The sequence below is a fragment of the Zingiber officinale genome, chromosome 6B (assembly GCF_018446385.1).
Source record: "Zingiber officinale cultivar Zhangliang chromosome 6B, Zo_v1.1, whole genome shotgun sequence".
In the NCBI taxonomy this organism is placed as follows: domain Eukaryota; kingdom Viridiplantae; phylum Streptophyta; class Magnoliopsida; order Zingiberales; family Zingiberaceae; genus Zingiber; species Zingiber officinale.
The window spans coordinates 131,862,214-131,875,454 of NC_055996.1; the positions used below are offsets into that span (position 1 = coordinate 131,862,214).

The 13,241-nt window shown below is 42.4% G+C and overlaps 1 long non-coding RNA gene across 1 annotated transcript; it reads left to right on the forward strand.

Annotated features, from left to right (window-relative positions):
• Positions 1-939: 939 nt before the first annotated feature.
• On the forward strand, positions 940-2,737 carry LOC121990676. Its single transcript, XR_006114659.1, has 3 exons — positions 940-1,225; positions 1,430-1,489; positions 2,617-2,737. It is a non-coding gene; the product is annotated as an uncharacterized LOC121990676 (long non-coding RNA).
• Positions 2,738-13,241: the final 10,504 nt, after the last annotated feature.

Sequence of the window (13,241 nt, forward strand, 5' to 3'; positions counted from 1 at the left end):
TATCCACCCACCCCCTTCTTTCCTTTACTTTCTGTTGTGCCTTAGCGTTCTTCATCTTTGCAGCACTATCAGAGGGAATTGACCTTCGATAGGTCGCCCTCTTTGAGGTTTCCTGGCCACGGGAAGAAGGCAAGTTCTTTGTTGAAGTTTGAGCTAGAGATCGTTGTCCCTAACAGATCTGGTCCTGCAGCCCTAACAACTCATCAACTAGGTTAGTTTCTGGCATCTCTTGTTTTTCTAGTGACTTGAAGTTGGTAATTGTAACAAGTTATGTATTTAAGAAGACAACCAAGGTGGGATAGTCAAGGTTAGGTATAGAAAAAAAACTTTACTTATACTGCACAACCATTTGAAGCCAGCAGTAGACTTACCAAAGGAAGGAGTGCCAAGGTTCTTGTACTCGTAGAATGTAATGTTGTCATCTGGTTATTATCGTCTGTCTTGACTTTGAATAGATAGAACTTCCGGGATAGTCTGAAGAGGCAATACAAAATCTAAAGCAGAGATAAAAGAATACTGTGGGGATGCTTCATTTTTCTTTTCTTTATTGCCATGGTTTCTTGCAGCATTCCTTCGGATTTCACTCGCATCATTATTTGATTTGGAGTAAGTTCCTATGATTTGTTTCGGTAAGGTGTGGATTGCCAATTTACATTCTTTGATATGATGAGTTGTTAAGTATTTGAAAAAAAAAAAAAATCAAATGCACCCATGTCATCCACGTGCACAAACCCTCTCCCATACCCCCTCCTTTTTCTTCTCTTCCCCACCGACGCCTCAAACCCTTTCCCCTCTCTTCTTCTTCTTTTTCTTCTCTAGCGGCGACGAACGGCAGATTTCTCTCCCGTTCTTCTTCTCAAGCAGCCCTCGTTTTCTCCTCCCACACCTCTTCTCCTTCTCCAGCAAGGGCAGAGCACTGTTTTCTCCTTTACTTCCTCTTCTCTGCTTCTCGGCAGCACTGTTGGAGCTCCTCGGAGTTCGCCGGAGCTCACCAAACCACCGGGAAAAGAGAGGAAACAAAACCCTAGTTGCTCTCTCCTTTTTCCCCCACCAACAGCAGCATTTTTGCTGCCTTTTGTTTCCTCCAACAGCAGCTAGGCTGCTGTCCTTTTTCTTGGCATCATCGTCGGAGTTCGCCGGAGCTTGCCGCAGCTTGCCGGAGTTGCCAACAAAGAACCTTAATTGCTGCCCTTATTTCCAGCAGCCACAGAAAAATCCTTAGAAGGTATACTTTATGTTTTGGGTTAATTGATGTGTAGTTAGGAGGGTTATCTAGATTAGAACAGAGATTTCATTTAGAAATGCGAAGTGGTACGTGATAGTGAGATCAAAAATAATGATCTAATGGCTTCGAGTCGTAAATCATGTTTAGATTTTTGTATCATGAGTTTATTATCATTTTAATTATTTGAGTTATTATATTTTGTAGATACGAGCTCGAGTGGAGCGCGGTGACCTGCCGACACGCGCAGATTTTGCTGTACATAAGGTAGATTTTGCTGTACATAAGGTGGATACATCTACTCTTGTATATTTTCCTTGTGCATGAATAAATATATAAATTGTATTATGTATATGTTGTATCATTGTTTTAAAAAATGGGAATTAAAATGATACTTAAATAGTGAAATGAGTATTAAATAATTAAATCATTGGAGGGTAAATAATTAATATTATTTCTTGTTCATATGTGGGTTCATATTGGGATTGATATGGGAAGGGTTGTTTTTAAAATTAAAGAAATATTCTGAATTACTCTTCTGTTGATACCTTGTCTCTTTTGACTTGCTTGACCTTTCATACTTCATGCTTTTGATACTCTATCTGTTGATACTTGTAGCTTTTTATATGTGGACCCTATAATGATAAATTAATAGACTTGATCCGAAAATATTACCTTGATTGACCATTCAATATGAAAAGAGAATACTCACATAACGGTGAATTAATAAAGATAGTAAATGAAGAATTAAAAAGTGAAGACTATGAGCCTAGCTTTATACCAGAGCTCTATATTAGAGTACTGGACCGCCCATATGTTATTGTGGTAGCGCGGCGGCCGCGGTCCAGAGTACCTGACCGTACACCCGAGGCGTGTTGGCGTGATGTAGCCCTCGGTCAGTGTTTATTATGTCTTCCACCGGTGAGGGCTGATAGCCCGTACGTCAGATGACGTATGCGACAGTTTTATACTCTTAGGAGGCTTTTAGCCTATCCATATGATATTTCACTCTGATGATATTGGCTCCAATGATTCACTTTTTAGTTGATTTATCAAATTCAGACTATTGATATACATGTGATCTTACCATGATAACTTATAATTGAGTGATTAAATAATAAGATTAAAGAATTGATTTTATTAATGATGACAAGTGATGATAAGGTGAAGATCCCAAACTCTATCTAAAAATTTTACCTGATTATAGATAATGAGAAGATGATTATACATATATATGTATAAATGTAGAACTTTAAGAATAATCCTAAAGTTGTAAGAAAAGATGATGATTTATTTTACTTCCTTGACTTCTTCAATAAGATTAAATTCATGCACATCTTTCTTGAGTATCCACTTAGCCATTTGGCTAATTTGCTACATTCCTTGGTCTCTAGTTTTGCAGACACAGGGATCCTTGTGATATTATAGTTGATTTTGGACTTTCATAGAGTTGCTCAGAGATCTCGACGTGCTGATTTTCTGGTTTGTTTTTACTTTTGTTTTGCTGTATTTACATTTTACAATTTTGTTACAAATGTCATTTATCTGTATAGTAATTGTAGTTTATGAAAATTATGACATATACATATAGTTGATACATTTCGTGGTTATGTTGTTTCTATTTTATGTATGTTCCAGCCGTGTGGGCTGATGAATATGTTGTTTATGTTTATATAGTGTGATGTATGTATGTATGCTTCATATTGTCACCGGTACAGGGGAGATGCTGCCAGATTTTTGTCTGGCAGGGACTCCTCTGGGGGCGTGACATGAGTTCTTGTTCTTGATGGGTTTGAGGTTTTGGAAACAATATGAGTGATTTGTGAGTGTCACCGTGGTCATCTCGTTTTCTTTCCTGATGGTGCCGAGCTTCTAAGTGCAGATTAGAAGAAGGGGTTCGGAGTTTTGTTGTGTACTTACCTCTTATTGTAACTTTGGATTCGATTGTTGATAACTCATTTCTTTGAGGAGTTCTAGGTTGTTATAACTGAATTCATATGTTGATATTATATTTTCTGTGTGTGTAACCATTCTTGAAGGTGAACTAGATGGGTGTAATTGAACCAGGATTTGATACTATGTTTTTTAGGTGAGTTAGCTTAAAAGGAATTGGTGATTGTTTTGATTTGGATTTGATACCATGTTTTGTTGATGCCTTCAATGTGTACTAGATTAATTTGAATAGCTTGGGGAATTAGGTTGTTGGTTTTAACGTGTTTTGGTGATTCAAATTGATATAGGTGCACCATCCTCTCCGACTCTAACCGAACCTTCTACAAGCAATCCTAAAAGAAAATTTTGCTATACCCCTGTTCACACACATTAAATAAATAATGCCATCAATGTGAAAATATGGATGATAGATGTGAGAATCTCATTATCAATTACCTTGATACATAGATCAAGAAGAGCTAAAATTGATAGTTAGTTGGATTGGAATGCCTACTAATAGACTACTACCTGATTTACAAGAAAAGAGTTCAACCCAAAAAAATTACCATCGAGAATATCACTAACAAGCACAATTTACCTAAATGAAGCTTGTTGGAGCCCTTGAAATTCTAGCACAGTGTCCAAGTCAACTTAGAGTGATTATTTGAGCTACATGTTAAGAAGCATGACATGGGGTTTGGATTGAAGTAAAACTTGTTCTCTGGTGGTATAAGGATTAATTGTACATCACGGATAAAATTATAAAGATGGGTCATTATGGTCAGAAAATACATATGCTAGGTTGTGCAATCTACAAATGCATTGTGAGGGTAAGAACCTGCACTTAATCCTATAGATTGGTTAATGGACATATATATATAATCAAATGTTTCAAGTTGTTTGCAATTGATTCACTGAGGTGGCTATGGTAAGGTGGTATAGATGGGATAAAATATCTCCAAGTTCTCTACAATCAAGTGCACATTCCTTAAGAATGAAAATACACTACCATGGTTCAAATGTGGTAAGACAAAATTGACACTGCTACCCAAAACTACTTGATAAGCTAAAATTTCGAGGACGAAATTCTTTTAAGGAGGGGAGAATTGTAAGGTCCTACTAGTATCGAATGATTAAATTAAGTATTTTGAATATTTTCGATGGTGATAATAATAATATAATAAAATATGAAATAATTGCAGTTTATTAAGAAATAATTTTATAGAATTTTTTCAGGAATTTTAGAGTTAAGCAGGGCTCATATGACATGTTGATGGAGATAATCTATTAGAGTTAAGCAGGAATTTTAGAGTTAAGCAGGAATGATAGTTTGTAGAATCCAACTTTAGAAGTTTATTAATAGTTCAAATAATTAAATAGCTAGTAACAAAGGTCCCTTTGCTGATCTCAGTTTTCCAAATTTTCATTATTATTTATAAGAAAAATGCACGTGCTTGCTGAAGATTTCTTTGCTATTGAAAATGAAAGTTGTTTGGGTTCTAAGTTTTATGATTAACTTGTGCAATTTCCTTAATTTCTAGTAACATCTGCCCATGTATATGTTTGGTAAAATATTCTCTGTTTCGATATGTATGATGTATAGTGTAATCTGTTCTCCATTTTTGATAGGCATGATCTATATTGTGTATTGTTAGGTTATGTAGGTTTTGGATATGGGAAGGTCCTTGTGAATTGGTATGTTTACTGAATGTGGATATTGTGTGATGCGATACATGAAAGAGATAGTCTTGGATGAAGATCCACAATTGGAGAGAAAGGTGAATTTCTTCTTTATGAAATATTTTCTTTATAAAATATTGAGTAATTTTTTATTGATCCTCAAACTTCTGTTAATGTTTCAGTTTGCAGCATAAAAAAATAAACAGTATTACAATCAATCTCAGTATGATGAAGTCAGAAGTGAATGGAGTGAATTCGTCTACTTCTATATGGGTGCCTAAGTGTAGGCTATGATATAAATTTTAGACATGTATTTAGAGATTTATGGATACAAAAGTTTTTGGGTTATGGTTAAATATATCTTTTATGAATATACTTTTGGATTGTATTTGATACATATTTGTGATATATTTGTTTAATTTTGGTGATAAAAAATATTGTGTTGTAGTAAAATATTATAATATAAATTGTTGTCAATTAAAATTGTATTGTAGTAAAATATCGTCAATTACTTTGATACTATAAATAAATGATAAAGTAATACAACAAAAAAAACTTCGCTAAATTTAAATAGTGGTGTAATTAAAGAAAATATTTACTTCACTACTGATTAAATTTATGAAGTAGTTCGTATAAATTAATTCGCTACATTGAATTTTTTGTTGTAGTAAAATATACTCTATTACTTCTATACTACTATGAAGTAATATAATAATAAATACTTCGACCAAGTCAAATTATCTAGAAGTAAAATTAAATATTTACTGCACCAGAATTCAAAAATTGTGAAGTTGTAGACCTATTTTACTTCGTTAAACAACGAAACCTATGAAGTCATAGATCATCAACTACTTCGGTCTTTTTACAAGTCTCGATGAAGTAATAGAGCTTTTTTACTTCGAAAACGGTCTGATTTTGAACCGGTTTTGGACCGGTGATAGACTTCGATAAACATGTGGTGAAGTAAAAAATTGACTCTTTTACTTCACGTGCGTCTACTTCGATAATTATTTACCTATTACTTTGGATAATATCCGAAGTCTATTTCACATTTTCACATAGCGTGGCGTGTCTGCCGCTCATCCATCGAGATTAGTGTCCGACCGTCCGGGGACTATGCAAGTAAGTAACGCCGCTTGGCGTGTCCCCGGTTGGTACTTGGAAAGTTTCGTTTGCCTGCTGTTGTCCCGCCGCTCTGACATCGGTCACGTTGATTATCCCTAGAAGACTCCTCGGCCTTTGTGTAAATCACCGTCATTAATGCTGAGCACGCGGCCACGCTCGCATGATGGTGTTTATTAAATGCGACCTGTGAGCGAGTGCCACGTGGTCGTGCATTCGTCACCGTTCACTCGAGCCGTCAGGTCTTATGTGACCTTTGGCTTTTTCGAATTTGACGGTCAGATCCCCTCGTTGGATCCCATAACCTGGATCGGACGGCTCCGGTTGATCGAGCCCAATGTTTATAAGCCTATCTCCTCTTCGGCCGCTTCACTACATCGCGTGCGCGTCCGAAAGCTTCTGCTTCTTCTCGTCCAGCGCTCCGGCGAATTCGTTGCTCAGCTTCCCGGTGATCCGCCGTCTCCCTCTTAATTTGGTCTGCTCTATCGTAAGGTTCCTTCGCCCTTTCCCTTTTCAATCTTTCTGTGTTTTTCTCCGCATTTTTGCCGTATTCGTGCCTCCTTAGACACTGTTCCGGCCATCCTTTTCCTTAACCTCTGCCCTCTCTTTCTTTGGCCCTTTTCACCAATGGCCAGTTCTTCTCGTCAGTTCGACCTCGTCCCAGGCCTCTGGTATACTACCACAGAGAGCCGTTTCGACGAGAGGGATGCGCTGAGCCTTACTCTAACCTTTGAACTTCCCTCTGACCTCGAACTGATATTAGCCACACCTTTCGATCGGTCACACGACCCTCCAACCGATACTGTTTGTTTTTTCCGAGACCAGTTCGTGGCCGGTCTATGCTTCCCTATTCATCCGTTCATCCCTGAGGTGTGTAACTATTTCCGCCTCCCGCTCGGCCAACTCGTCCCTAACTCCTTCAGATTGCTGTGCGGGGTGGTTGTCCTCTTCAAGCTGCACGACATCCCCTTAGTCCCTAAGACCTTTCACTACTTCTACTACCCCAAGCAGTCCGAGTGGGGAACCTTTCTTTTCCAATCGCGGATCGGTCTAGTCTTCTTCGACAAGATGTCGACCTTGAACAAGCATTGGAAGGAAAACTATTTCTATCTTCGTTTTCCCGAGCGGCCGTCCTTTCGCACTAAATGGCAAACCACTGTGCCGAGCCCGCCAGATCTTGGTAAATATAAGAGCCAGCCAGACTACCTTCACGTAGCCAATTTGCTAGCCGGACAAAGATTCAACATCAACAAGCTGCTCTACGAAGGGGTACTATATATATTCGGACTGAGCCCGATCAGAACGAAGCTCCAGAGCAGCATGGGTAAGCATTTTCCTTGTCCCCCTTCCTTTGGGTCTAACTGATTTATTTTTCTTTTATGCAGCTGACATCATGTGGCGCGCCAAGGTTGCTGATCGGCTAAAGTTGAAAGCTGCCGAGGTGGAGGCGGCAGCCGCGAAGGAGATGGCCGATCTGGGTATTGAACCGGTCGGCTCACATGAAGGGGAAAGTGCAGAAACTTCACCTGCGGTTGGAGAGTCAGCCGCTCGAACTTCTACAACCGCACCGGTCGGTGATGCTATCTCGTCCGCCGGACAACCGGTCTCGGAAGAAGCAAGGCACTCGACTGAGGATTCTCCACTGATCGTACGCAAACGGCGCCGGATGGATCTCCACACCCAGTCAGCTACATCTGTGGAGCCATTGACTGAGCCGATCGACGACCCTACTGTAACAATCGCCCCGGCCCCTGCTCCAGTCGAGGCCATTTCTTCAGATCGAACTCCTTCCCAACTTGATCTGCCAGTGGCTTCTCTCGGCGTGCCGCCCGTCAGTTCCCAGCCCCGAGCTCCTCTTCAGCTTAGGCGGTCGGGTATAATATCTGCCCCGCTCGATGAATCATTTGGGTGCGCCACCTCAGCTCAATCTGTTCGGAGCGGCCGTCGAGTGGTTAAGGTCATCCTCCATCTCCCAACAGAAGAATTTCTTCTAACGGCTGACCGGCCGGTCACTCCTGAGCATCAGATTACTATCCGCGGACCACTCGCCAGGATATGAGAGGATGCGAGGGCCCGTGTCGCCTTGATGACTCCCGGTCAGCTCGGCGATAACCACTTGCAGCAAGCTACCGGGGTAAGTTTCTCAACACCATACGTCCTTATTTGACTTGGTCCGTGATATTGCTTCCTCCGTGCGCAGACTTGGGTAGAAAACATCGCGGTCAGCAACCGCCTGGCGGCACTGGAGGAAGAATTAAAAAAGCTTTAAATTTCCGAAGGGGCGCCAGCTCAGGGCCCTCATATGCCACGCTCTGTGCCAAACTGAGCAAATAGGAGAAATTACTGGCGGTCGAACGACACAAGTCCTCTGCTTGGAGATCAGGGTAGCGGGCCTTGAAACCCAGGTCAAGTTTCACGACTGGGAGATGAAGCTAGCGACCAATAGAAAAAATACAGCCATCTCCGATTTAGAGGCCAAGAACGTGCAGGCCTGAGCGCTGGAGCAGCGTGCCAACGAGCTAGCCGATCTGCTATCTGTTGAGCAGGAGGGCCGATCGACCTCCAAAGCTAAACTTGAAGGAGAAAAGAAAGACCTCCAAGACGCCCTTGATGCTTCCCGAGCGACACTAAAGGAATATCAAGACGGTGAATCAGGCCGCTTTGAAGTGCTGAGACAAAACTATCTCCGCTCGGATGAATTCGACGAGAAATTTAGCGATCGGCTAGTTCTAGCCTTTGAGGAAGCCATCCGGGCGACAACGGTTTATCTGAAGGCTAAGGGCCAACTTCCGGAGACGGCCTCCATCCCTCCTAAAGACTTTGCCGGTTTACTAGAGACTATCCCCAAGCCCCTTTTTGAAGCCTTGGAGTGAGGAGCGTCTTTTACTTGTCTCTGTCTATGTTTTGGAGTTTTGTCTGTATGCTCGCCGTCCGGCGAGTTAACATTATCACCTTTAATTCGACTTTTAACTTACTTGTCTGCGTATGTTTCGACGATGGGTCAATAAAACTCCTCTTCTGTTGATGTTATTTCTTCGAACGTATTTTTCCAGAGTGGTATTTAGTAGTCTTCGGGCTGGGGGGTTTATAGTTGCCGGTTCGACTCTAGAGTTTAACGTCGTCGCTCGACGGTCTTTAAGTCGGGGGTTTTATAGTCGCTGGTCCGACTCTAGAGTTTAACGTCGCCGCTCGACGGTCTTCTAGCCGGGGGGTTTATAGTCTCCGGTCCGACTTTAGAGTTTAACGTCGCCGCTCGACGGTCTTTAAGCCGGAGGGTTTATAGTCATCGGTCCAACTCTAAAGTTTAACGTCGCCGCTTGACGGTCTTCTAGCCGGGGGGTTTATAGTCACCGGTCCGACTCTAGAGTTTAACGTCGCCGCTCGATGGTCTTCAAGCCGGGGGGTTTATAGTCGCCGGTCCGACTCTAGAGTTTAACGTCGCCGCTCGACGGTCTTCTAGCCGGGGGGTTTATAGTCGCCGGTCCGACTCTAGAGTTTAACGTCGCCGCTCGACGGTCTTCTAGCCGGGGGGTTTATAGTCGCCGGTCCGACTCTAGAGTTTAACGTCGTCGCTCGACGGTCTTCAAGCCGGAGGGTTTATAGTCGCCGGTCTGACTCTAGAGTTTAACATCGCCGCTCGACGGTCTTCTAGCCGGGGGGTTTATAGTCGCCGGTCCGACTCTAGAGTTTAACGTCACCGCTCGACGGTCTTCTAGCCGGGGGGTTTATAGTCGCCGGTCCGACTCTAGAGTTTAACGTCGCCGCTTGACGATCTTCATGTAGTTTGCCGTTCGGCGAATGATGCTCAGACTCTTCGCAATTTTTCTTATCTTCAATCCTACAGCCAAAGGATACAGACGAACGGAACATACACGAAATGAATTACACTAGTGCACCTTTTATCCAGCATGGTACGGCTGCAGGTGGTTTGCACTCCATGGTTGGTCTAGCCGCCGTCCGTCCTCATCTTCCAGGTAATATGCACCCGATCAGAGCTTTTCGACGACTCTGAAGGGTCCGGCCCATGGAGCTGCCATCTTGCTCACATCGCCGACCGACTTCACCTTCTTCCACACAAGATCACCGACCTGGAATCCTCTGGGAATTACACGCCTGTTGTAATTCTGCTTCATTCTCTGCCTGTACGCCATCAGCTGGACGGCTGCTTTGGCTCTTGCTTCGTCCACCAGGTCCAACTCCAGCTGCCTCCGCTCGGCATTGTACTCATCGTAGCTTTGGATTCGATCGGACTCCACTCCGACCTCGACTGGGACGACCGCCTCGCCTCCATACACCAAGTGGAACGGTGTTACTCCCGTTCCCTCCTTTGGGGTTGTGCGGAGGACCCATAGTACGCCGGGCAGCTCGTCCACCCAGCTTCCTCCTATGTGATCGAGCCGAACCCGAAGTATTCGCAGGATCTCCCGATTGACCACTTCGGCTTGACCGTTGCTCTAAGGATACGCCACGGAAGTGAAGTGTTGTTCAATGCCGTATCCTTTGCACCATTCTCCGAGCTCCTGACCAACGAATTGTCAGCCATTATCCGAGATGAGCCGACGAGGGATGCCGAACCTGTTGGGTTTTTCGGGCCGCGAAAACTGCTTTTCCGCGTCGCGGAAACCCCGAATCACCCATGCCATTGGATCTCGTGCGAAGAAAAATTTTGAAAACACGAGTACGAGTTTCAAACTATGATCTACAGTAGATCTACAAAGGAAAAATATTTTATACCTTTGAAGCGTGCCCTCGCAAATCCCGCTCGTCCAACGGTACGCCAGATCTCGAAGTTGTCAACGTAGACAACTCTCTAGTGATATCCACACGAACAAGAAGTATTCTCTAACACTCAAGGATGGAGAAGAGAGCACCACAAGTGTGCTAGCACTCTCTAGGGCTCTCGGGTAGGATTGGAAGAAGAAGAAAGGAAAAGAAAAGAACACAATCCTCTAAAATCTCTATGTGGCTTTCACTAACCTTTTTTCTTGGATTAGATTCACTCTCCTTTCTTCTCCCTTGCTTGAAACCCACGACCAAGAGAAGAGAAGGAGCAAGAAGAGAGCTTAGGAGGAGGAAGATCACTTGAATGAGAGTTACACTTGCAAAAATGAAACTCTTTTCATCTAATTAAGTGGTTTGTAACCTCCATGGGATACCAAGAGTCACAACTCTTGGTAACTCCCATGAGGTGGCACTTCACTTAAGTAACCATGCTGATGTGGAGCATCATCATTGGTCCACTTAATGTCAACTCACCAATGAGGTGGCATAAAGTCAAGTCAAACTTGACTCTTCATCTTCCTCTCAAGTCAAGTCAAACTTGATTTAATCTCTCTCATGGTTGATCTAATCCAACCATTTAATTCAAGCCAATTTAATATAATGAATCTAATTCATTTAATTAAATTGATTCAACGAGTCATAATCTAAATTAGACTCATTGAACACATGAATCAACTTGAGTCCAACTCAATTAGCCCAATTAGGATTACTCTTAATCCAATTTGATTCATCAAATGAATCTAATCCTCTTGATTCATCATATGAACCTAATCTCCATCCACTTGTTCTTTGTGTGTGACCCAATAGGTTCTTGTAACGTTGGCAATGCCCCTAAACTCATTTAGAAACATAAGTAATGAGCGGTATCTAGCAATACATCATTACTACCCAAGTTACAAGAATGTTGAGATCCAACATCACCTTGTGACTACTACTTGTGACTCCTCACAATATATGACAAGTGTCCTTCTATCCTAGACATCTAGATTGATCAATGTGAAGGCATAGGCCGTGTCATCCTCTGATCAATCTAAATCTTGAACTCCAAGTAGACTCACTCGATCAAATGAGCTCAACATCTCATGTTGACTCATTTGGGCATGGCCATGCACTTTGTGGTCTAACTCTATCAACCGATGTCGCTCCCGTCATATGGGAGGGATAGATCCCATCTACATCACTCACATCCCTCTGCATAATTCGTTATATACCCAGTAATCGCCTTTATAGTCCACCCAGTTACGGGTGACGTTTGACGAAACCAAAGTACATAACTCCTTATGTAGGGAACCATGGTGACTTCAGGTCTAAGGACCAATAGTCATGCTAATAGTCACATGAGAAAGTATATGACACTCATATAACGATCCATGATACTTTCTCATGGCGGATCATTCAGTATACATTCTCTAATGCATACCCACGTGTCAACTTGATATCTCTATATTCATGACTTGTGAGATCAAGTCATCGAGTTGACCTACATGCTAGTCTTATTGCATTAACATTGTCCCTGAATGTTAATACTCGACTAGGAATGATTAAGAGTAGTGTTCCCTATATCATCTCACTATCGGTTCAACTAACCGATTGATATAGGTGAGAACCGTCTACTCAAGGACGTTATTATACTTAGTTTATTTGGCACCAATACAAGTAAGTATAATAACCAAAAACTAAATGTCTTTATTTATATAGAATATGATACAACAAGTTCAAAATACAATCATCAAATGATTGGCTCTAGGGCTCTAGCTAACAATCTCCCACTAGCACTAGTGTCAATCAGTGTAGGCTCTAAGCCCAAATGACCTAGTGTGACCATCATGCTTCCTCTGTGCCAAAGTCTTGGTCAAAGGATCTGCGATGTTAGCCTCTGTAGGTACTCTGTAAATCTTCACATCTCCTCTCTCGATGATCTCTCGAATGAGATGGAAGCGCCGTAGTATGTGTTTGGTCCGCTGGTGTGAGCGAGGTTCCTTCGCCTGTGCTATAGCTCCATTGTTGTCACAATAAAGCTCAATGGGGTCAGCAATGCTAGGAACCACCCCAAGTTCAGTGATGAACTTGCGGATCCAAACTGCTTCCTTTGCTGCCTCTGATGCAGCAATGTACTCGGCTTCTGTTGTAGAATCAGCTACTATATCCTGCTTCGAACTCTTCCAGCTGACAGCACCACCATTAATGCAAAATACGAACCCCGACTGTGATCTATAGTCATCCTGGTCGGTCTGGAAGCTAGCATCACTGTAACCCTTTACAGCTAGCTCATCATCGCCTCCATATATCAAGAAATATTCTTTAGTCCTTCTTAAGTACTTAAGAATATTCTTAACTGTTATCCAGTGACTTTCACCTGGATCTGACTGGTATTTGCTCGTCATGCTCAAAGCATACGAGACATCAGGTCGAGTACATAGCATGGCGTACATGATCGATCCTATGGCTGAGACATAAGGGATCTGATCCATGCGGTCTCTCTCCTCTCTAGAAGAGGGACCTT